Source organism: Neovison vison, chromosome 10, assembly GCF_020171115.1.
Source record: "Neovison vison isolate M4711 chromosome 10, ASM_NN_V1, whole genome shotgun sequence".
Classification (NCBI taxonomy): domain Eukaryota; kingdom Metazoa; phylum Chordata; class Mammalia; order Carnivora; family Mustelidae; genus Neogale; species Neogale vison.
The window spans coordinates 35,772,734-35,795,544 of NC_058100.1; the positions used below are offsets into that span (position 1 = coordinate 35,772,734).

Genomic DNA, 22,811 nt, shown 5'->3' on the forward strand with positions numbered 1-22,811 from the left:
ATTTACTACAAAATTGAGGAAGTCCCTGGTTCTCTGTACTTCAGTGTTTCCATCTGTTCAATGGAATACCTACCTTTTTTTTTTTTTTTTAAACAGAATGCCAGGATCATGTGCTAAAAAGAACATGGATTTTTAAATCAGAACTGAGATGAGAGCCTGGCACTACCCAGCTCTTACCTGGCCTTTGGCATGATACTTGACTTCTCTGTTTCATTCATTTTTAAATTGAGAAAATTCCGGGACGCCTGGGTGGCGCAGTTGGTTAACCGACTGCCTCTGGCTCAGGGCGTGATCCTGGAGTCCCGGGATCGAGTCCCACATCAGGCTCCCAGCTCCATGGGGAGTCTGCTTCTCCCTCTGACCTTCTCCTCGCTCATGCTCTCTCTCACTGTCTCTCTCTCTCAAATAAATAAAATAAAAAATCTTAAAAAAAAAATTGAGAAAATTCCCACTTCACAAGGATTGAGAATGAAATAAATGTGAAAAATCTGCCTTATATGAGATGTTCCATAAGTGTTTATCTCTTTTCCACCCTTCTTAAATACTATACTGTAGTATACTATATGCAGTCTAAAGTTGGAATCCATCACAAAATCCTGGAAAGTAATGATTTTAAAGAAATATTTACAGCAGGGTATTATTCAACTGAAGTTCTTTTAAATAAAAGTTTAAATGAAAGCAATTTCTTCAGTTGAAGAAATTATTTTTTAATCTAGGAGAATCAAAGGTTTTTTTTTTTAATTAGGGGGAAAAGGCGTACTGATTTATGATCCTCATTTATAAAAGAGAAAGCTAAAGATTATTAGAGGTTTTGTGGTGGGTCACACCATGCATTGCTGGGTGTAGTGGAGTGGGAACCTGAGCTCAGGAATACTAACCATCTTCTAACCTACCATCTTCTCTTAATATCACACTATTTGTAACAGTATTTCTCCCTGTGTTGTCACATTTTAACTTGGTCTTATTTTACCTTGATCAATCAGTTTTCTCTGAAGAAGAATCCAGAGTCAGAGAGGAATAATTTTTCAGTACAACAGTGTTTCTGTCACTCTGTGCTAGGTGTTGGGATACAGAGATGAATAACAAACTGACCCTAGAAGAACCATACATTGTACCTAGAACTCCGGTATGCATATCAAGTCTGTAATGCACATGCACAAGGACAGAATTTAAAACTGACTCCTGAAAATTTAGACTTCTGCTTCTTTGAACTGCTCCCTCTCCTGTCTCCTTTCCAAACTTTAGATGGAAATGTCTCTGCTTACTCACTTCAGTAAACATTTATTCAAATGAAGAACTGTTCCAAATAAAATCCAGTTCCTCCTTCTACCCTTAACCAAGGTTGGCCTCTGCTATACCCTTATTTATTATTTTGACTTAATGAAAGTATCTTAAGAAAGATAACATGCTTATCTCAAGAAGAATACATTCCAGGGCTTCTTTTCATGAAACGGGGTTCCGAAATGAAGGAACTTCAAGTTAGAACAAGTGCTAGTAGGGAAGACTTTTGAAATTCTGAAGTAATGAGTCACGATTGGTTCATTTTTGGTGTAAGCTATAAGAATTGACATCTCAGATGTGACCTCTTAGGACGCGACGAGAGCACCCAACTCAAGCTTTTGTATTTATGACCTAACACTGGGTCACATATTTAGAATGAGATTTTTTTTTCAATTAAGTATGTTGAACATTTCCTATCAGCTTGCTACTGTTCTAAGAACTTTGGGGGATATAAAAAGTCACAGGTGTCAAGGAATTTCCCACACACTAAATTGAAACCTTAAGCAGAGGGAGGACAGAGTCTCAGAGAACAGAAAGATCTGGATAAATTAAATTAACTGAGAACACAAGTTAGAAATGGATTGAGAGGAGAGAGGAAGGAGCTCTTTCTTGTGGGAGCCATAAAACCTGAGGAATAAATATTCAGATAAACATCAAATGTTAGAAAACATTTTAAAAGTTTAATATGAACAAAGGCAAAATGCCAAATTTTTGAATGGATCTAGTAGTTCTCATTCAAGGGCTGCAAAATGAGGAACTCAGGAAAACTTGTAAAAGAAAATCCTAGATGTTTTGGGTTTAAAAGAAAGAATGTAAGACATGTTTGATTAAGTTATTTTAACTGTATTCTTGGTTGTTTCAAATTTGGGATGAGTTAGATATATAGAAACGTGGCTCTAGCTCAGTTATTGTCCACATTATACTAACATGAATCGGGCACCGATTATGTGTCTTCTCTGTGCACAGATGGTTATATCTGAGCATTTAGCAACCCTCTATTGACATCCATATTTAAAAATGATGAGACTGACATTTGAGGGGATAAATCAGTAGTCCATACTAATAGAGATTGAATCCCCATCTTTTGGATTCCAGAGCTCTAATTTTTCTGCTAGCTGAAATATATGTGAAGTGGATGCCTTGTGGAAGAAACAGAGTGGGATACATATTAAAATGTGAGAAAATATTAGATGGACATAAGATTCTTCCAAAACCATATATTACTCAGGTCTGCATGCCTTGCCACATTCTTTTTATATACTACTTACCATGACTTTATCCTTGGGACAGTCTATGGTGTAGCATACTCTGTCAGAAATACTCAATATATCAGAACTCAGCAATGCTGCACAGCTGCTTTTGCTTACTTTAGATGCCAGAGTATTCACTCTTGTGACAAATAAGGCCCATTTAGCTTGAAGTTACATAGATATAGATAGATAGATAGATGATAGACAGATACATAGATGATCTATAATAGGCATGATACATAAATAGGGTCTTAAACTCAGAATTTTATAAAGACAACAACAGTATCTACTAAAATTAATAAACACATTTAATAAAGAGAATTGTTCTCTTTATACATATATATACAACTATACACATATATGTATAACATACATATTTATACACATATTTATATGTGATATGTACAACAAATTTTAAAAGATACTCAGAAATTTCTTGTATCAATTTCCAGATCACTCTAAGAAACAAAAAATAACCCTTATCAGGATAGTCTAGGAAATAGTTGAAATTCAAATTGGGTTTTCCTTATTTCACTATTTGAAGATGACATGATACTATACAGAGAAAATCCTAAGGAGTCCACCAAAAACTACTGGGACTGACAAATTAATTCAAAGTAAAGTCACAGGATACAAAATCAGTGTACAGAAATCTGTTCCATTCCTAAACAATAATAATGAAACAGCAGAAAGTAAAATTAAGAAAACAATCCCATTCGCAATTGCAAATCAAAAACAATAAAATATCCAGGAATAAATTTAACCAAAGAGATAAAATACCTGTACCTTGAAAACTATAAAACAGATTAAAGAAATTCAAGACAATGCAAAGAAATGGAAAGGCATTCCCTGCTCACGTGTTAGGAGGAAAAACATTGTTAAGATAGATACTACGCAAAGCAATCTGTTACAGATTTAATTAAAATATCAACAGCATTGTCCACAGAACTAGACCAAACATCTTAAAATTTTTATGGAACCAGAAGAGAGAAGTACTCAGAAGTATCCAAGACAATCTTGAAAAGGAAAACCAAAATTCAGACTTCAAGTTGTATTTTTTCAAGCTGTAGTAATCAAAACAGTATGGTAATGGCACAAAAATAGACACATAGATCAATAGAACAGAAAACCCCAAAATAAACCACAAATAAATAGTCAGCTAATCTTTGGCAAAGGAGGAATGAATATACAATAGGAAAAAGTCTCTTCAACACATGGTGTTGGGGACACTGGACAGTTACATGCAAAAGAGTGAAACTGGACTGCTTTCTTACACAGTACACAAACTCAAAATGGATTAAAGACCTAAATGTGAGACCTGAGATGATAAAAATCTTAGAAGTAAGCACAAGCAGTAATTTTTCTGACACTGGCAGTAGCAGCATTTTTCTAGACGTCTCCTGAAGCAAGGGACATAAAAGCAAAAATAAACTATTGGGATTACATCAAAATGTAAAGCTTCTGCACAACAAAGGAAACAGTCAACAAAACTCAAAGGAAATTTACTGAGTGGGAGAAGATATTTGCAAATGATGTGTCCAATAAAAGGTTAGCATTCAAAATATATAAAGAACTTATAAAACTCAACACCCATAAAACAAATAATACACCTAAAAGACATTTTAATTGGATTATTAAATGGGCAGAAGATATGAACAGACATTTCTCCAAAGAAGATGTAGAGATGGCCAACAGATACATGAAAAGATACTCAACATCACTGATTATCAGGGAAATGCAAATCAAAAGTACAATGAGCTATCACTTCACACCTGTCAGAAAGACTAAAATAAAAAATACAAGAAACAAGTATTGGTGGGGATGTGGAGAAAAAGGAACCCTCATGCACTGTTGGCGGGAATGCAAACTGGTGTGACTGCTGAGGAAATACTTGTCCATCAGTGTTCAAGTCTTTAACATTGTACTTGGTACATAGAAGACATTCAATAATGTTTTCTAAATGAACAAGGGGAACAACATGCACTTTTGTAATATTTTGGAATCCTTTTTATAGAAAAGCCACAGACTTTCTTTATTCATTTAGGTTCCCAGTACCAAAACCAACAAATCTAGCCATGAGCCAGAATATTTAAATCACATCATGTAAGGCTAAGGCTAAAAATGGAAAACCAGAAGATAAAAGGTCTCCTAGATTTCTCTGTGAACACATGTCACAGTTGGGTGTTGAATGCAGTGAATGTGATGACCATTCACCACTGGTAGATCTGTTTTGTATTAGTTTGTCAAATGGGAAGACCAAGTAGAAAAATATAAAGGGAAAATGTCATATATGTCATCTTTGCCAGGGCTGCCCAAGGAAATCCAGGACATTTGGTGAATGCTTAGTCTCAGATATATTAAGACCTTCTTATTTCAGTCAGGTTGATAAGTAGGTGAAATTCATAACTCTTTGATGACCTGTGCAATTCAGCAATGCCCATTCATTATGGTTTCCAGGGTGATGTTTGATATTTTTAAATAGGATATGACACGCCATTTTACAAAATGGAAAATCTATTTTCAGTTCAGATTCCAAACAGGAAGTAATTCTTCCAATTTTGTTTTTTGGGTTTTTTGTTTGGTTGGTTGGTTTGATTTGTTTTTTGTTTGTTTGTTTGTTTGTTTTGTTTTGTGAGTAGTTAGGGAAAGAGACAAATACAAATAGCCATTGCAGAAAAAAGTATGGAAATAGGATGAGAACTGAATACCTGACCTCATTCAGAGGAAGGGAAGTTTTGTAAAGGAGGCAATATCTAAGCAGAGATATACATCTGAAGAGAGGTTAATCAGATGAAAAACCTCATAACATACTATTTCTCTAAGCTAATCAATTGCAGTTCAGTAAATGTGTTGATATATAATATGTATGTGTCATATATTAATAATTTTCAAAACACCATAATATATAAATATGTATTCCTTATGGTATAATGCCTAAATATATATTTAATGTGTGTCCAAGCATGTGTGTGTGTTTGTGTATGCGTGTGTAGTCTTACAGCTTCTTGGGCACTTCATTTGACAATGGAGAATTCAGAAGTAAGGCAAGTTCACTGATCTTAAGGAATCCCTTGGCTGATAATTGCTTTTTTTGTTTGTTTCTTATGTTTTTTTTTTTACATTTGATCCTTCCAAACTTGCATTGAAAATGTGTTTCAAGTTTCCCGTATCTTTTTTATATGATTTTATTTAACTTTCCCAGAGTTACCAGTTAATTCGATTCAGGTGAGAATTGGCAAATCATCTAGAGTTGTTCAGTCCAAGGTACTCGTCTATCCAGTTTGATGACTCTAGCCATGAATACAGTAGGATGTTCCACAGTAAAGAGGAAATCTCAGGTTGGTGTGCCAATGGAAAAAACACTGAATCACAGGCAACACTGTGGAATGTTGCTTGATGGAATAGTGCCAACTGAAGGTAGCAGGAAGTTGCCATTTGCTAAATAAAGAACGAACAACTTTAAGGAGTTAGCTATGAATATTATACTAAGATAAGGCCCAAATTATTTCAGGGTTTTGATCATCCAACAAGCCTAAAGGAACTATTTTTGGCAGAAAATAAGGATATTCTCCTCCTCACACGTACACAGCCTCTTACATCCTCTTCTGGTCTCTCATCCTGTGAATTAATAGATCATGTCAGGCACCAGCCTTTCTTTTTTTTTTTTTTTAAAGATTTTATTTATTTATTTGACAGAGAGAGATCACAAATAGGCAGAGAGGCAGGCAGAGAGAGAGAGGAGGAAGCAGGCTCCCCGCTGAGCAGAGAGCCTTATGCGGGACTCGATCCCAGGACCCTGAGATTATGACCTGAGCCGAAGGCAGGGGCTTAACCCACTGAGCCACCCAGGTGCCCCGGCACCAGCCTTTCTGATGGCAACATCACTGAGTGCTGATTTCATGTGTAAACCGTGAAAAAAGAAGACATAAAATTATAAAGAGTGAAAACAAGGAAACAAATATATATTAAAAGCCGGGCATTGTGTTTAAAGTTTAAACTCTCACAACCATTGTTAGATTTCTTTAATCCTCACAAAAACATTACAGAGGAACCCGTGTTAATCACATTCTACAGATGAGAACATCAAAGTTCAGAAAGGTTTAACAATTTAACCAAGGCCAAATTCAAATCCAGATCTGTTTAACTTTAAAATCTACTCATTCTGTCTTGATACATAAACAAGTACCTGAATTTGGCTTTGGTAAGAGAAGGATTTTAAAATGAGAAAACAATTTACAATGTTAAGGATCCTGAAGTGTTTCACTTCTTTTTAACTTTTTGTTGGTTGGTTGGTTGGTTTTTGTTTTTTAAGTAGGTTCCATGCCAAGCATGGAGCCCCAAATGGGGCTTGAACTTGCAACTCTGAGATCAAAACCTGAGAGCTGAGATCAAGAGCTCGATGCTTAACTGAATGAGCCATCCAGGCACCCCTGCTCCACTTCTGAATATGATACTTACTAATATATCTTCTGAAGGGAAGAGTCTTAGTAAATAATAGTATCTTTTTTAAACAGACATATTTTTTGCTCTGTCTTCAATTTCATATTCCTTCTTTTATTCCTCGTTATCTGAAAATGACTCAGATTTCCAAATGGAGTCAGATGTGAAATGAAATTTTAAATTAGGATAAAAGATATTCATTGTGGTGGAAATGTCAAAATGATTTCCAATCATAATATCCCCCATGGTGTTCAATTTTTTTAGTAGAAAATGTCAACTGAAAAAAAATTTCTTTACATTCTGTTATATATAAACACTGTATATATAGCATGCATCTATTTTTATTGTTTTTTTAGCATGCATCTATTTTTTATTTTATCCATCATTTATCTTAAGGATGAGATAATAGTAAAATTTATGGGTAAACATAAAGTCAGAGGATTATTAATTAAAAGAGAAATTTAGAGCCAGGTAAAGTTGTGGAAACCAAATGGAGAGGTTAGTTGTGGTAATTTCAAGGTAGAAGAAAACAGAGGCCCCAGAAGTTTCAAAGGGAAGACAGTACAGTAACTGTGGCAGAGATGACAGATTATTTCAACAGCTGTTAGAGTCTTTCATGAATGTGCTGAAAGTACAAAGACCAGTGAGAAGATTCTACAGATTGTAACTATATTGACAACAGTCACAACAGCAATAGCAGCTAACATTTATAGATCCACCTTCTGTCTTTTAAGTAGGAGTTGAATAGCCCACTATAAGGATTTTACCATACAATTTGAAGTCATCCTATTGGCAAGACTATTTTAGGTTCAAGGTAGGAAATGTAAAACCCACCACCAGTTTTATTTCTATAAACACATAAAACATGTGATTTGTCAGTGAGTGGATGAACAAGAAAATTAAATGGCATGGACTTCTGAAAAGAGTGAGCCAAGGAAAGGAGAAATGGCTCTAGCTCCATCATTCCCCCTTTCCAAGTCCAGCCTGCAATTTGTCTATCTCAGTTTTGCATGGTGTCTTGGAGTTGGTGGACATGGGGAGGCCATACCTTCCCAGCTGGTATCGCTGTGCTATGTGATGAGATAGGAGAAGAAGCTCCAGGAAAGCATCCTGATAAAATATAAAGAATCTAGGGAAGGGGCCAACCATTCTGAATTCTACATGTGGAAACTCTTAAGTCTCATACAAGTGTGAAATATTCAGGATGTTTTCCTGACTTTACAGTTGAATTCACCAGGCCTCTTCATACTTCATCATTTATTTTATTTTATTCTCAGTTATAAAAAGTTTTCTGTTTTTCCCTGTAGAATCCCCCCTACCTGCACAGTCCTCTATACACACCACACAATACATTTTTTATTATATTAAGTTAGCCACCATATAGCACATCATTAGTTTTTGATGTAGTGTTCAGTGATTCATTAGTTTTGTATAACACCCAGTGCTCATCACAACACATTCCCTCCTTAATACCCATTGCCTGACTACCCCCATCCTCCCACCCCCTCCCCTCTGAAACCCTTGTTTCCAGGGTCCATAGTCTCTCATGGTTTGTTTCCCTCTCTGATTTCTCCTCCTTCAGTTTTCCCTTCCTTCCCCTATTGTCCTCCATGCTATTCTTATGTTCCACATATGAGTGAAACCATATGATAATTGTCTGTCTGCTTGACTTACTTCACTTAGCATAATTCCCTCTAGTTCCTTCCATCCATGTCGATGCAAATGGTGGTATTCATCCTTTCTGATGGCTGAGTAATATTCCATTGCATATATGGACCACATCTTCCTTATCTTTTCATCTGTTGAAAGGCACCTTGGCTCCTTTCATAGTTTGGCTATTGTGGCCATTGCTGCTCTGAACATCAGGGTGTATGTGCTCCTTCTTTTCACTACATCTGTATCTTTGGGATAAATACCTAGTAGTGCAATTGCTGGGCCATAGACTAGCTCTATTTTTAACTTTTTGAGGAACCTCCATACTATTTTCCAAAGTGGTTGCACCAGCTTAAATTCCCACTAACAGTGTGAGAGGGTTCCCCTTTCTCCACATCCTCATCAACACTTGTTTTTTCAGGAAAAATTGTTAATTTTTGCCATTCTAACTAGCTTAAGGGGATATCTCAGTGTGGTTTTGATTTGAATTTCCCCGATGGCTAGTGATATTGAACATTTTTTCATGTGTCTCTTAACCATTTATATGTCTTCTTTGAAAAAGTGTCTGTTTATGTCTTTGGCCCATTTGACTAGATTGTTTTTTGGGTGTTGAGTTTGAGAACTTCTTTATAGATCTTGGATACCAGCTCTTTATCTGTTATGTCATTTGCAAATAACTTCTCCCATTCCATGGGTTGCCTCTTACTTTGTTGACTGTTTTCTTTGCTGTGCAGAAGATTTTACCTTGATGAAGTCCCAATAGTTCATTTTTGCCCTTGCTTTCCTTGCCATTGGAGAAGTGTCTTGAAAGAAGTTGCTGTGGCTGATGTCAAAAAGGTTACTGCCTATGTTCTCCTCTGGGATTTTGATGGATTCCTGCCTCACATTGAGGTCTTTCATCCACTTTGAGTTTATCTTTGTGTATGGTGTAAGAGAATGGTCCAATTTCATTCTTCTGTATGTAGCTGTGCAATTTTCCAGGCACCATTTATTGAAGAGACTGTCTTTTTTCCATTGGATATTTTTTCCTGATTTGTCAAAGATTAGTTGACCATAGAGTTAAGGGTCCATTTCCGGAGACTCTATTCCACTGATCTCTGTGTCTGTTTTTCTGCCGATACCATGCCATCTTGGTGATCACAGCTTTGTAATATAGCTTGAAGTCAGGCAACTACACAGCACATGTGTTATTTTAGGATAGTAAATGAATAAAACTATAAAGTAGCCAAATTTGTAAAGAGTTTATTTAGTTGCTAAGTTCACACATATAAATGAAATGGCAAAGAATTTGGACACTTTTGAGTCTGATATGTGAGTATACGGGTGGGATCCTTAGGATGTTCTTTTGTCACCTTGTAAGCCTAGAATGTAAAAGCTGGAAGAAATTACTTTAACTCCCTCATCTTCCCAATGAGGGAACTGTGGACACTTCTTAAAACTCTTGGTGAGTGAAAGAGAGAGTCAGTTATCATATGGTTTCACTTATTTGTGGAGCATAACAAATAACATGGAGGACATGATCTCAGGGTCTTGGGATCGAGTCCTGCATCAGGCTCTCTGCTCAGCGGGGAATCTGCTTCCTCCCCTCTCTCTCTCTCTCTCTCTGCCTACTTGTGATCTCTGTCAAGTAAATAAATACAATCTTAAAAAAAAAAACAACTAATGATGTACTGTATCATGGAAATACATATTTGACCAAAAAAAAAAAAGACTCTATCTTCAGAAAAGTTGTTAGACCTCATAAATGAGTTCAGTAAATCTGACACAAAATCAGTTGACACAAAATCAATATAAAATCAATATACAATATACAAAATTGACACAAAATCAGTATACAAAATTTAATTGTGTTTGTAACTACTAACAATGAATAATCAAAAAATCAGTTAAGAAAACAATGGTATTTACAATTGCATCAAAAAGGATAAAATACTTAAGGAATAAATTTAACCAAAGAGATGAAAGATTTGTATGCTGAAAACTATAAGACATTGAAGAAAATTGAAGAAGATACAAATAAATGGGAAAATATCCCATGCTCATGGTTTGAATGTATTAATATGGTTAAAATGTCCATATTGCTCAAAGCAATTTGCAGATTCAATAATTTCTAAAAAAAAAAAATCCAATGGAATGCTTCTCAGAAATTTTTAAAAAATCCTAAAATTGGGGGACATCTGAGTGACTCAGTTAAGCGTCTGCCTTTGGCTCAGGTCATGATACCAGGGGCCTGAGATTGAGTCCCGCATCAGGCTCCTTACTCAGTGGGGAGCTTGTTTCGCCCTCTGCCTACAGCTCCTCCTGCTTGTGTGTTCTCTCTCTTCACAGACAAATAAGATCATTTTAAAAATCCTATAATTTGTATAAAACCACAAAAGACCACACAAATAGAGCAATCTTGAGAAAGAACAACAAAGTTAAAAACATCACATTTCTTGATTTCAAACTATATTATAAAGTTTTAGCAATTGAAACAGTATGATATTGACATAAAAACAGATATATAAGTCCATGAAACATGATAGAGGGCCCAGAAATAAACTCACACAAGTATGGTCAATTACTTTACAAAAAGGAGCCAAGAATATACAGTGGAAAAAAAACAGTGTCTTCAATAAATGGTGTTGGGAAAACTGGACAGCCACATGCAAAAGAAGGAAATTGCACCACTATCTTACGCTATGCAGAAAAATAAACTCAGAAATGATTAAAGACTTAAATGTAAGGCCTGAAACCATAAAACTTTTAGAAGAAAGCATTAAGGGGCAAGTTACTTAACATCAGTCTTGAAAATAATATTTTTGGATTTGACACTAAGAGCAAATGCCAACAAGTTCTCTTTTTTAAAATTTTATTGTGTTATTTGAGTTACCATACAGTACATCATTAGTTTTTGATGTAGTGTTCCATGATTCTTTGTTTGTATATAACACCCAGTGCTCCATACGCTTAATATCCATCACTGGCAAACACATTTTGAAAAGGTTCTAACATCACAATTCACCAAGGAAATGCAAATCAAAACCATGATGAGCTCTTACCTCATACCTGTTAGAATGGCTATCATCAAAAAGGCAAGAAATAAAAAAGGTTGGAAAATGGAATCCTTTTGCACCATTGGTAGGAATATAAATTTGTACAGGGAACCTGGGTGGCTCAGTGGGTTAAGCCACTGTCTTCAGCTCGGGTCGTGATCTCAGGGTCCTGGGATCAAGTCCCACATTGGGCTCTCTGCTCGGCGGGGAGCCTGCTTCCCTCTCTCTCTCTCTCCGCCTGCCTCTCCATCTACTTGTGATCTCTGTCTGTCAAATAAACAAATAAAATCTTTTCAAACATAAATAAATAAATAAATAAATTTGTACAGCCACTATGGAAAATAGTATGGAGGTTCCTGAAAAAATTAAAAGTAGAACTATTATATGACATATATATAAACATATATGCATATATGTTTACATATATATAATATATAATTATATATAATATATGTAATTATAGATGTATATAATACATATAACATATATAATATATGTAATTATAGATGTTTTGAAATTATGTGAAATTACATATTTATATATACTCATATATATGGGATATATATATTTCTTTTTTTTTATTTTTTTATTTTATTTTTTTTTTTTTAAAGATTTTCAATAAGAAATTAAATGTATATGGGGCGCCTGGGTGGCTCAGTGGGTTAAGCCTCTGCCTTCAGCTCAGGTCATTATCTCAGGGTCCTGGGATCGAGCCCCGCATTGGGCTCTCTGCTCAGCGGGGAGCCTGCTTCCTCCTCTCTCTCTGCCTGCCTCTCTGCCTACTTGTGATCTCTCTCTTTCTCTCTCTCTGTCAAACAAATAAATAAAGAAAATCTTAAAAAAAATAAATTAAATGTATATTCATATATATATGGAAATTGAAACAGGATCTTGAGATCCTGTCTATACTCCCATGTCCTTGCAGCATTATTAACAACAGCCAAAATATGTAAATAACCTTAGTGTCCAATCAAAGAGGAATGAATAAAAATAAGCACCACTATATATATACAATATTATTTAGCTGTGAGAAAGAAGAAAGTCCTGCTATTTGTGACTGTATGGATAACCTTGAGGGCATTATCCTAAGGGAACTAAGTCAAAGAAAGACAAATACTGCATAATATCATTTGTATGTGGCATTTAAAAAAACCAAACTCATAGAAACAGAAACTAAAATGGTGGTTACCAGGGGCTAGCTGGTGTGGAAAAAGGGAAAATATTGGTCAAAGAGTACAAACACCTAGTTATAAGTAGTTCTGGGAATCTAATGTCCAGGATAGTGATCATAGTTAAAAATAGTATATTACATTTTTAAAAGTTGTTAAAAGAGTAGATTTTAAACGTTCTCAACACACACGCACACATACACACACACACACAGTAAATAGGTAACATGATTCCGTCGTTAACATGGTGATGGTAACCATTTTGCAATATATGTGTATCAAATCATCACTTGTATACCTTAAACTTACACAGCGCTATATGTAAAGTCTCGATAAAGCTGGGGGGAAAATAAGTGTCCCCCAATGCAGGTTTATCTTTTCTCCCCCACCAGTCTTTTGGGGTAGGCAGCCACGTCTTGCCTGTTACTTCTCTGACACACTGGGTAACTGTGAGAAGGCTTGTCCTCATAGATGTTCTCCTACTATTTTCTCTTCCTGCAAATTATTTTCCCCAATGCCAGCCATTTTATCTATACAGGAAAAGGGAGGTTGCTAAAACATTTGGTGGAATGACCCTCTTTGTGAAATCTGCAACAGATAATTTTTGAACTTAGAAGTTTAATCTTAGAAGATAATATCCACTTGTGTATTCTAGGCTGTGAGCTGCCTTTATAAAAATACCTGCACCGGGCATCAAGGGGTAAGACATTGAAGGAGAAGAAAATGGATACCTCTTTTACTGTGTAGTTACATGGCTTGCTTTTTACACTTCATATAGTGTAACTAGCATATTCTTTAAACAATTCACAAAATAATATGTAATGGATGCCTGGTACCCATACTGAATGGATATAGCAATAACACTGTTGGAAATTTTTTTTTAATATTGAGGAATATGAAGACTAGTGTATATTCAAGTTCATTCACTTGCATGTTTCTTTCCCTCTTTGGTGCTAAGCAACGTAAAAAAAAAAAAAAATCAACAGGAAGTGTTTGGGTAGCCCCTAACCAGTAGAAAACTTGTTAGGGATTACGGCCTATATTCTCAAGCTTATTATCTAAGCTCAATACTGGACATAATGGTTATTCAAGCATGGGTTGATGATTTGTTTAGAGTAGTTATCTAAGCTCTAAAAAGTATTCCTACAAGTTTCTTCAGCTAAGAGACAGTCTTGGGGTTATATGAAGAGGCTTAGTGCTGTTCTGATACTGAAAGGGTCCATCCCTTACAAACAACAGTCTTCTTTATACTTGAGAAGGGTTCCTGCTGGTTCCCTGCTCAGAGGAAGCTCGTATCTCAAAATAGGCTAATAAGCATCCTAGCTCATGGCAGAAACCTGCTTTCTAGAAGTACCAGTATCAGAGAGGCTAGTATTAGACAAAACCCTTTGTTTTCTCTCCTTCTTAATCCTCTGCTGACCAACTCTTATCATCCTCTAAAGTCCCACTAGGCGTTACTTTCTGGAGAAACCATCCCTTGACTTCTCATCTTAGTTAAGTGCCTCTTACATTTGCTCTCAAACCTCATCATATTTTTCCATATTATAGCACTTAACCTTCTGCAGTATAATTATCTGCTTATGTATGCATATAGTGGTGATTTTCTTTTTCTAGTCTCTTCATACCCCAACCCTATCTAAGGCCTGGTCCATAGATTATTCTCAGTGGGCACTGGGTGGAGAGGTGGCTTTACTAACATTAGATCATCATACAGTAACACCCAGACCAGATTTAACTCCTAAGGCTTGAGTTTACAAGTCCTATGTTCACCCATTCTATTCCCACTAGTCAGAATCAGCTATCACCAGAGTGAAGTCTGTGTTGAATTTTTTTGCTTCATGTTTAATTTCATGATTGTTTTTCCCCTAAGCACCGTAACACTGATAACATTTTTAAATCGTACAGCTCAAATCTGGTGGTCTCATAACTGACTGTAATGCTCAAGCCTTTCTCTCCTGTGAGATTCTGACTGCTGAGGGCTTTGAGGTGATATTGCAGAAGGAGAACAGAGCAGTGTTTGTGCTCATCATGTAAACCCTATAGTATAAATAGCATGACTCATATTGGTCTTGTCCATACTGGAGGCCCGGTAGCACCCTGCCTGTGATTTGTAATTACCAGGATCTTACTAGACACCCTGTAGGCACTGAGTGATTACCCTGTATGTTTGTTTCCTGATGTATATCAAACTAAGTTGTAATATAAACCCTACCACAAAACCACATCCTGTTAAAGAAGTAAATACAGTGAACAGTTTCTTAGCAAGAAGGGTAATCATGATCAGCTCATGTAAAATGGCTTGCCTCCCAAGCAGTTCTTGAGTTTGTTATCACTCTGGTTTTGCTCATTCTTTCAATTACTTTGGTACATTGTACCTATGTCCATAATAGTATTGGTGTCTACATATTAAGCTGCAAACCCCTGAAGGGGTGGGACAGTGTTTGTCTCTATATCCATAGTACCTCGCATAGTGTGGTATTCAGCAAATGTGTATAGAAAGACTGAATGAACGAGTGAAAGAATATATTGATTCTTTTGGAATCAAATGTTCCATATAATTTGAATTATCTTTCCACATAGGAATGGGCTTTCCCATCATCTTTCACATATTTTGTCCTATATTATAACCAAAAAACATTAATTAAGGAGGCTACATTCTCTGGCCTTGGATCAAGATCAAATGAGCTGGTTCCTACTTAGACCCAACATCTTGATCTCCTTAGGATCATTTCTTTGCTTGCTTCATTCAGTTGTGACTGATCAGATATCACTTTACACTATACACAGAATGAAAGTTAACATACAGAATGGGAGAAAATGTTTGCAAGTAATATATCTGATAAGGGACTGACATCCAAAATATGTAAGGAACTCCTACAGTTCAACAACAACGACAACAACAAAACCTCAAAAAGGGCAAAGAAATTCTCTGAAGTATAGAGATGGCAAATAAGCACATGAAAAGATGCGGATATGACTGATCTTTAAAGAATTGCAAATCACAACAGTGAAATATGTTCTCTCCATTAAGATCGCTATTTGTTATTAATTAGTAAAAGAGCAAGTGTTGGTGAAGATGTGGAAAAATTGGAACCCTTGTGCATTGTTGGTAGGAATATAAAATGGTACAGCCACTGTGAAACAGTATGGCAATTCCTACAAAACTACACATAGAATTTATATATGACCCAGCCATTTCACTTTTGGGTATATACTCAAAAGAATTGAAAGCAAGGACATGAACAGATACATGTTCATAACAGTATTTTTCACAATAGCCAAAAGGATGGAAGCAATCCAAATATCCATTGACAAATGAATGGATAAACAAAATGTGTATGATGAACTGTATATGTCCCCCCAAAATGGATATGTTGAACCCCAGTGAGGAAGCCTCTAGGAAGTAATTAAGTCTAAATGAAGTCATAAAGGTAGAGCTTTGATATGATAGGATTAAAGTCCTTATAAAAGGAAACACCAGGGTAAGCTCCTTCACCTTCATCCTGGCAATGATTTTATTTGACCCATAATCAAAGTAAACAAGCAAAATAATTAAGTAGGGCCACAACAAACTAAAAAGCTCCTGAATAGAAAAGGAAACCATTAACAAAATGAAAAGGCAACCTATGAAATGGGGAAAAAATATTTGCAAACCACATATCCAATAAGAATTTAACATCCAAAATATACAAGGAACTCATACAACTCAATAACAAAAAGCAAATCCCCAATTTAAAAATGGACAAAAGACCTGAATAGACATTTCTCCAAAGAAGACCTAAAAATGTCCAACAAGTTTTGAAAAGGTGCTCAACATCACTAATCATCAGGAAAATGTAAATCAAAACCAGAATAAGATATTGACTCAAACCTGTGCGATGGCTGTTATAAAAAAGGCAAGAAATAACAAATGCTGGCAAAGATGTAAAGAAAGCTTCTATCATCTTAGAGTACACAGAACACACGCACATCTTTAAGAACAGAATGTTTGTAGAAATATGGACATTGAAGTCCATTCTGGTGAAGACCCTAACATAAATGAGAAAGAGATTCTTGGAAACTAGAGGAAAGATGAAGAATTTGGATGCCTTGTGTTTGGAGAAAGCAGAACATGGAAGAGATGAAATTTGTTATTTAGCCGAGGAGGTTTCCAACCAAAGTATTTAAGGAGTGGCTTGGCTTCTTTTTACTGCTTATAGTGGAATAGAAGCAGGGAGAGACAAATTGAAGAAATTGTTGAGCAAAAGGAACCAGAACTTGAAGATTTGGAAAATTCTCAGCCTGTCCATGTTACAAAAAATGAGAAAATTCTCTGAAGGGAGTGCCTGAACTATCCCTTGGTACAACCATTATGGGATTATATAAGCAGAAACACTGCCATTTTTAACTTAAGGGGATAGAGTGAAGGTACAATGAAAGTACGACTTCTTAGATTCCATGGGAAGGGACAATAAATCTATACAGCTCCAAACACATGCTATTCTTAAAAGAAGAAGGGAGGAGCAGGGGGAGGAGGAGGAGAAAGAAGAAGAAGAATGACCCCAGAGGTTATTCAGAGATCACCAGTGTTGCCTCTCTGGCTGTTATAAAGGTGGGGCTTGGGGCCACTACCTAGGTTTCAACAGGTCAGATGGTTTCTACCTACTCCACCTAGAACCATGAGGTAAAGGTGCTCCTGCTGAGCCTAAAATTCATACAAAATCTAAAAGGACCCAAATAGCACCCCCCCAAAAAAGGGTCTTGACAAAGATTCCAGATTCCAAAACATTACAAAGCTACAGTAATCAAAACAATATTACCAGCATAAAGGCAGACATGTAGACCACTGGAAAAGAATAAAGGCTAAAACCTCCCACATATGGTCAAATAATTTTGATTAGGGTGCCAAGTCTACACAATGGATAAAGGATAGTCTCTTCAACTAGTAGTTTTGAAAAAACTAGATATTCACATGCAAAAGAATGAATCTGGACTCTAACATCATATGCAAAAAATTTAACTCAAACAGGATCAAAGACTTAAACATAAGAACTTAAACTATAAAGCTCTTAGAAGAAAACATGGGCAAAATCTTCAAACATTGGATTTGGCAATGATTTCTTGGATATGAGACCAAAGACACAAGCTACAAAAGAAAAAATAGAAAAATTGAAATTCATAAAATTTTAAATATATATATACATCAAAGGACACTATCAACAGAGTGAAAAGGCAAGCAACAGAATGGGAGGAAATATTTGCATATCATATATCTGATAAGGGATTAAATATCTACAATATGTGAAGAACTCCTGTAGCTTGACAATTAAAAAAAAAACAAAACAAAAAACCAGACAAGCAAATTAAAAAATGGGCAAAGGATTTGAGTGGGCATTCTTCTAAAGAATATATACAATGACAAATACATGAAAAGATGCTAATCATCATCAGTCACTGGGAACGCAAGTCACAACCACACTGAGATACCATCTCACACCCTTTAGGAGTGGCTACTATCAACACAACAGGAAATAACAAGAGTAGGTGAAAATGTAGAGAAATTAGAACCCTGTACCACATTGGCTGGAATGTAAAACGGTGTATCTGCTGTGGAAAACAGTATGACAGTTCTTCAAAAAATTTAAAAATGAATTACTGTATGACCCAGCAATGCTACCTCTGGATATACACTCAAAAGAACTGAGAGCAGGATCTCAAAGAGATAATTCTACCACCACATTCATAGCAGCATGATTCACGATAGCTAAAATGTGAAATACCTAAAAAGAACTCCTCAAACTTAATCTATTTGAAGTATGTATTTTTCCTCTTCTCTGACCTACTTCTACATCCAGGGCTTAGTCATTGGCCAAACTACCCATCACTTTTACACTTTGGAATTCACTTTGGTCCTTCTCTCTCCCTCAGCCCTAAGATCCTGTCAGTTTCCAAATCCTGTGTATTTAGCCTGTAAGTCCTACCCCTCCCCTTAGTTCAAGCCTTTTATTGCAGCTGTGTCTTCATTGGTCCATTAATCACCATTCCTTCTCCACTAGCAATACATTCCTAAAAAAATGGATTGAAGCACTGCCTTTTTAAAAACATCTTAATTTAATTTTTTTCAGTGTTCCAAGATTCATTGTTTATGCACCACACTCAGAAAGCACTGCCTTCTTAAAAATTTCTGTTGCCTTCTCAGTGCCTGCAAGACAAATCTGAGCTCCTTCTTGAATAGCTTCCTACAGTCCACTGTCATCATAACCTTTTCCCTGCTACTGTCTACATGTTTCCTCAGGCCCACAGGCCACAGAGTATCTGTTTCCCTCAGACTTCAAGTTCTTCTCTCTGTCTGGAAACTTTCTCCCTTCTCCATCTAGAAAATGCTAATTCCTTATTTAAACCTAGATTAAAATATTTCCTCACTTTGAAGCCTTCCCTGACCTTCCTAGGAAAATGTAAATACTTTACATTCTGCACTCTGGGCTTTTGTCATTATTCCAGTGCATCAGTGACGCCTGGCAATTGTCTGTGTGCACGTCTGTTTCTCCTACGACACTTTGAGCATCTAGAGACCAGAAGTCTGTGTCAATAAACTTTATATCCCCAAAGCTCTTTAGAACACCTAATACACAATAGGTGTGTGTTAGGTAGAAAGAATTGAGAGAAGGAAGAAAGTTTATTTATAGAAATAAATTTATAGAAATAAAGAGCTGTGTCAGGATAATGGACCTAGATGAGTTTCTTAATATCTGTAGTTCATGTTTAGTACCAACAAGATTTCTCCATAAAACACAGGCACTGAATAGTACCCTCGGGAGGAGAGGAACTGGATTCTAGTTATACACGTACCACCATTGCCTGGCATGATGTTTGACTTCTGATAGGCACTCAGTGTGGAAGAAAGAAGGAAGAGAAGGGAAGGAAGGAGGAGTAAAAGGAGAGAGGTCTGAAAGAATGAAATTTGTGGACTCTGTCTCTAGAGTCTATATTCTACCCAACTGGACTGAGTCAGATTCTTAAATATCATGGAATCAAGGTTTGTCTTAAAGGGAGAGTCCACACATTTTCCTTGTGGACTGTTCCAACCTCCTATAAGCTTTATTGCCAGGAAAATCTTCCTGTTGGTTAATCCACATCCTTCTGCTATGCATGTAATCTGCTTTATACCTTTTCATTTTTTAAATTTTTTTAATTTTTTATTTTTTCAGCATAACAGTATTAATTAGTTTTGCACCACACCCAGTGCTCCATGCAATCCGTGCCCTCTCCAATACCCACCACCTGGTTCCTCCCACCTCCCACCCCCCACCCCTTCAAAACCCTCAGGTTGTTTTTCAGAGTCCATAGTCTCTCATGGTTCACCTCCCCTTCCAATTTCCCTCAACTCCCTTCTCCTCTCCATCTCCCCTTGTCCTCCATGCAGTTTGTTATGCTCCACAAATTAGTGAAACCATATGATAATTGACTCTCTCTGCTTGACTGATTTCACTCAGCATAATCTCTTCCAGTCCCGTCCATGTTGCTACAAAAGTTGGGTATTCATCCTTTCTGATGGAGCATAATACTCCATAGTGTATATGGACCACATCTTCCTTATCCATTCGTCTGTTGAAGGCATCTTGGTTCTTTCCACAGTTTGGCGACCGTGGCCATTGCTGCTATAAACATTGGGGGTACAGATGGCCCTTCTTTTCACGACATCTGTATCTTTGGGGTAAATACCCAGTAGTGCAATTGCAGGGTCATAGGGAAGCTCTATTTTTAATTTCTTGAGGAATCTCCACACTGTTCTCCAAAGTGGCTGCACCAACTTGCATTCCCACCAACAGTGTAAGAGGGTTCCCCTTTCTCCACATCCTCTCCAACACATGTTGTTTCCTGTCTTGCTAATTTTGGCCATTCTAACTGGTGTAAGGTGGTTTTAATTTGAATCTCCCTGATGGCTAGTGATGATGAACATTTTTTCATGTGTCTGATAGCCATTTGTGTATCTTCATTGGAGAAGTGTCTGTTCATATCTTCTGCCCATTTTTTGATACGATTGTCTGTTTTGTGTGTGTTGAGTTTGAGGAGTTCTTTATAGATCCTGGATATCAACCTTTTGCCTATATTGTCGTTTGCAAATATCTTCTCCCATTCCATGGGTTGCCTCTTTGTTTTGTTGACGGTTTCCTTTCCTGTGCAGAAGGTTTTGATCTTGATGAAGTCCCAGAAGTCCTAGAGGAGAACATAGGCAGTAACCTCTTCGATATCAGCCACAGCAACTTCTTTCTAGATATGTCTCCAAAGGTAAAGGAAATAAAAGCGAAGATGAACTTTTGGGACTTCATCAAGATCAAAAGCTTCTGCACAGCAAAGGAAACAGTCTACCTTTTCATTTTTAAGGGCAATGTTAAATAATTACTTCTCTAATATGCTCTCCTCCCATGTTCCAGGGACTATGTTTGGTGATTTGCACAGGTTATCTCAGGCCCTCACAACAGTTGTACAAACTGATTACTCAGTTTATTCCTCAAATGGGAAAAGTGACTGGCCCAAGCCTTCACAGTCAGCAAGGGATAGAGTCAAAGTTTAACCTGTCTCCAAAGACTATGTTCCTGTTTCATAAAACCTGCCTACACATCTATCCATGCTTCCTTCATTGTTGACTGGCTTAAAATTATTAAATTAACAAATGCTTATAAGGAGCTTACTGCATGCTAGGCACTGTTTAAGTGCTTTGCCAGTATTAAAGCACTGAATCCTCAAACAATCTTACAATTTGTTAAGTATCATTACTGTTTACATCTTACAGATGAGGAAACTGAAGCACAGAGAAATTAAGTTCTCATTTTATAGATAAGAAGAAGATATTACAGATAAGTAATTTTCCCAAAAACTTAGTAGCAAAGCAGGATCTAAATGCCAGTAGTCTGGACTCAGAATCTGTGTTTTGAGCCTCTACACTGAACTACCTCTAATTTTAGTTTCAAAAAATAATTCACTGGTGAACTTAATTATACTTGTTACTCAAGAAATTGATAACAAAATGGAGATTATAACTTAAGGTTAATTTCTCTCCTTGGAGTCTTTTGCATCTTCATCTTTAAAACAATTTGTTCCATGGCCAGACACAATCTTGATTTTCCCAATAACCATTTTGAAAAAATTTCTGTAATTATAGTATAAGTCACAGGTGAGAGCCTGTGGAAGAGGCCAGGTGAATTACTCTCTTACTCTAGACGAGAACTTTATAAACACATGTCTAGGTTTTTAGTGACAACATAGGGGTGCTAGGTGAACTTATTTCTCTCATCATAACTGGTCAGTTGTGGTGGTTTCTTGGAGCAATACATTGAATAGCTTTCAAAAATAATGTTCTGCTACAAATAAATTCAAATAGATCAATCTTCAAATTATGCAGGAGAGCATAAACAACTTTCTGGCTTCCTATAGGTTTTCTTCCTTCTTGTGTGAAGGGATGTTCAGCACTAGATGCAAAGATGCACCTACTCTTTCCAGTCAGCATTCTACCAGGAACATCTTTGAACTCAGCAAAGTATTAAAAAATAAAACTCAAAGTGGTCCACTTTCAAAAAACCTGAACTAATTTATCTTTAGCTCTTAATGAAGGTTACAACACACATTTTCATTTAACTCTCACAAATAACTTGATAAAAGGAAGATTCCATTATCCTTTTTGCAAATAAGGAAACTGAAGCATATAGAGTTCAGATGTCTTGCCAAGAGGTCAAGTGGCTTCATGCCAGTAGCAAGAGGCAAGTAGCAAACTCTGGTATGACTGTGGATGAAAGCCATTCTATTTCTAGTATAGGAGACATTAGGATACCAGACAGAAAGGATGGCCATTATCAGGTAAAGGGCCAATGAGCTTACAGTATTTCAGCAATATACTTGGCTCTGAAGTCTCTGGCAGCTATTGCAAAAGGACAGAAATGTGGTAAATAATGAAGTTTTTATTTTTTAATTTATTTTTTTGGAGTTTTTATTTTTTTAAGCACCAA

General features: G+C 36.4%; 1 long non-coding RNA gene across 2 annotated transcripts in view; it reads left to right on the plus strand.

The window, feature by feature from the left end:
• The window catches only part of LOC122918503, a 487,166-nt gene that overhangs the window by 273,363 nt on the left and 190,992 nt on the right, over positions 1 to 22,811 (plus strand). The gene's annotated exons all lie outside the window — the stretch shown is intronic.